The following is a 3,755-nucleotide window of genomic DNA, read 5'->3' as shown; positions in this document are numbered from 1 at the left end:
GATACACATGTGTAAGCACATACCCCACCTGCCCACACGTACACGCCTTTGCCTCTACTGGGGGAGGGGCAGCTGGCCTTCCTCAGTGTCTCTAACCAAGGCCACAGGAGTCATTGCCTTTGGCCCAGGCACCATCCACAGCCTATTAAGGAACATGAAATCCCTCAGGAGCTGGTCCCACACATGGCTGGGCCCTGACACCCAAGGCAGAGCTGCTGGCCCTCTGCTTGTAAGTCTTGGGCTCAGAGGACAAAACAAGGGAAAAGCACACTCACCACTGGTTTGCCTGTATCTCCACACCAAAAGGCAGTCACGCAAGGGTTGAGGGACCCAGATAAAACGGCAAAGAGTTCCGACCAGGGAGAGGGACCAACCTCTCTCCTCTCTTCAGTGCTTCTTCTCTGAGGGGCAGGACAGCTGTTAACAGGAAATCCTAGCTACCTTCTAAATTTAGCCTCTGGCCCCACAGCCTGGCAGATCTCTAGGAGGAAGGAATGCAGTTCAGGACCCAGACCCGAAAGCAGGCCCCACTTAACTCTTTCCATTCTGGCTGATTCTCTGGACACTGGACACGGACCTTGAGGAGCAGAGTTAGGAGAAGGTCACACTTCATTGATGGAGAGGCTTAAAGGACAGGTTTTTGGGGGGGCTCTCTCTTCATACCCTCTTGCCTGGGGCTACCCATTCAAAGTCTCTCCAGAAGACGGTCTAACACCAAAAATCTAGAAGCATGAAACAAACTGTATCTCAGCCCCATGTCAGTCTAGAGGGCGCTGGGAAAAAACACCGGTATACAGCATGGGGAGGGGCCTCGGCTAGATGTCGGGAGAGCACGTCATGCTGCTAGAGGGTATAGTCACGGCTTGTGACCAGGGTTACATTTCTTTGAACAGCAAGGACCCTGGGTAATAAAGTGGGCAGTGGTGCTCACCGCCCACAATCCCCTCCCCACACTCACGTTCATGGTGATGGTCAAGTGGCAAGCCTGGATGGTGTAAGAATTCCACGAGCTTCAGGGCCCCTGGGCGGCTCAGTTGGCTAAGCATCCAACGCTCGATTTTGGCTCAGGTCATGATCTCAGGGTTGTGAGACTGAGCCCCACATTGGGTTCCATGCTAGGCGTGGAGCTTACTTAAGATTCTCTCTCTCCCACTCCCTCTGCCCCTCCCCCCACCATGCTCCTTCTCTCTAAAAAAAAAAAAAATTCCACGAGCTTCATAAATTTCAAATGAGCTCATGACCCACTCTACTCCACTTTGTCACCTCTTACTATCACCATGTCCAAAGCAAACCGAAAACCCAGTAGCTCAGCCCCTCATCCCACACATTCTATAATTACACCTTTATCCATCAATTCTTCCATCCATTTGTGTACCCATTCACAAATTACCCACTACGCATCAGGCACTCTCCTTGACCAAAGTTAGTAAGACACATAATTACATGCTCAAAACGGTCCTTCTTCCTAGCTAAGTGGAACAATGCCCTGCATATAGTATCATCAAAAACTGGCTGAATAAATGAATGAGCTCACAGTTTATTAGGAGGAATGAGACACAGGTCAAAAATAACTCAAGCATAAGGCAGAATGTTGTTAGTATCCTAAGAGAGATCCAGAGTGCTGTGTGAGTTCAAAGAAGGGAAGAGCCCTTCTGGCTGAAGAAATCAGGAAAACCTTCATAGAAAAAGTAGTAATATATGCACTGGCCTTTAAAAAACAAGTTGGATTATAACAGCGGATGTGATGGGGGAAGGAATGGTAGAGGGACGAGCATGGACAAGGTTTGGGGATGTCAGTGGTTAGAGCCGAGAAGAAAGCAAACAGGTTGTGTGGCGGAGACTTGGCAGGGCTGGAGTGGGGGCTCCTTTGGAAAAAGTGGCCGAGGAACACGCCTCTGAGGAGGCACATGGCACCACCATTGACCAATCATCACACCTCCTTCCCGAGGGTCAAAATAGGGACTCAGGAATTGACTGCCAAGGAATGACCACAACTGAGAAGCCATGGGGGTTCCTTTCACACCCATACACTTCAAGGTTCCATAAAGATGAAAGATGGTTCAAGAGAGAGGTGAGATGAGGGGGGAAGGGTCAGTCAGGGTAAAGCTCCAGATGACAGGACACCAACACAGAGAATGAGAAGGTAGCAGAGACGTGGGGGAGGGAAAGATGGAGGTGAGCCAACACACCTAAGAGAGGCAACAGGTAAGGAGGGCACCACTCAGGAGGAGGACACGGCCTCTGTCCTCTTTATACTCTCAGTTACCTACAGAGCGTGACATCAGGCCACAGAAATAGTGGACTGGAAATCAGAAAACCACCTACAAGCTGTGTGACCTTTGAGAACTCATTTCACTTCTCTGAGACTCAGATCCCTGTTTGTCAAATGGAGATCCCTAACACTCATCTCCCCATTTTGTTCTGACTACCCAATCTAAAGTGGGACCCCTTCCCCTGCTCTAATCTCATTCTCTGTACCATGTTCCAGGCTATGTTCCCCATAGCACCATTACCCTTTAAGTAGGGTGACCCACCATTCCCACTTGGCTTGGGACCAAGAGATTCCAGGGAAAGGAACTTTCTGTTTTAAAACCAGAACAGTTTCATGGGGGAAAAGATAGTCCCTTTAATAAATGGTGCTGGGAAAACTGGACAATTACATGCAAAAGTGTGAAATTGAACCCCTTTCTTACACCAGACACAAAAATAAACTCAAAATGGATTAAGGACCTAAGTGTGAGACATGAAACCATAAGACTCCTAGAAGAAAACATAGGCAGTAATATCTTTAACATCAGCCACAGCAACATTTTTCTAGATATGTCTCCTAAGGCAAGGGAAGCAAAAACAAAAATAAACCATTGGGACTACACCAAAATAAAAAGCTTTTGCACAGCGGGAAAAAACCAGCAGCAAAATGAAAAGGGAACTTACTGATTGAGAGAAGGTGTTTGCAAAGGATATATCCTATAAGGGGTTAATATCCAAAATATATAAAGAACTTATATAACTTAACACCAGAAAAAAAAAAATGACCTGATTAAAAAATGCACAGAGGACTGGAATATCATTTTCCCAAAGAAGACATGCAGATGGCCCACAGACATGACAAGATGCTCAACATCACTCATTATCAGGAAAATACAAATCAAAACCACAATGAGATATCCTCTTACACGTGCCAGCTTGGCTAAAATTTAAAAAAAGACAATTACAAGTGTTGACAAGGATGTGGAAAAAAAGGAACCCTTGAGCATTGCTGGTACAGCCACTGTGGAAAACAGTATGGAGGCCCCTGAAAAAATTAAAACTAGGAATACCATATGATTCCATAATTCCACTACTGAATATACACCCAAAGAAAATGCAAACACTAATTGGAAAAGATCTATGCACCCGTCTGTTTACTGCAGCATTACTTCTAGTAGCCACGATACGGAAGCAATCCGAGTGTCCCCCGACAGATGAGTGGATGGAGAATATTACACAGCCATAAAAAAGAATGAGATCCTGCCATTTGCAACAGTGTGGATGGACCTAGAGAGCATGAGTGAAATAAGTCAGACAGAGAAAGACAAATGCCATCTGATTTCACTTACGTGTGGAATCTAAACCAAAGGAATAAACGAACCAGCAAAAAGCAGAAAGAGGCCCATAAATACAGAGAACAACTGATGGTTGCCAGAGGGGGGGGGGGAAATGGGAGAAGGGGAGCAGGAGATACAGGCTTACGTTGGGGAAGGACTAAGTCATAG

This window comes from Ursus maritimus, unplaced genomic scaffold (genome assembly GCF_017311325.1).
Source record: "Ursus maritimus isolate PB19 unplaced genomic scaffold, ASM1731132v1 scaffold_2, whole genome shotgun sequence".
In the NCBI taxonomy this organism is placed as follows: Eukaryota; Metazoa; Chordata; class Mammalia; order Carnivora; family Ursidae; genus Ursus; species Ursus maritimus.
Note: the sequence above shows the minus strand (reverse complement) of the source record.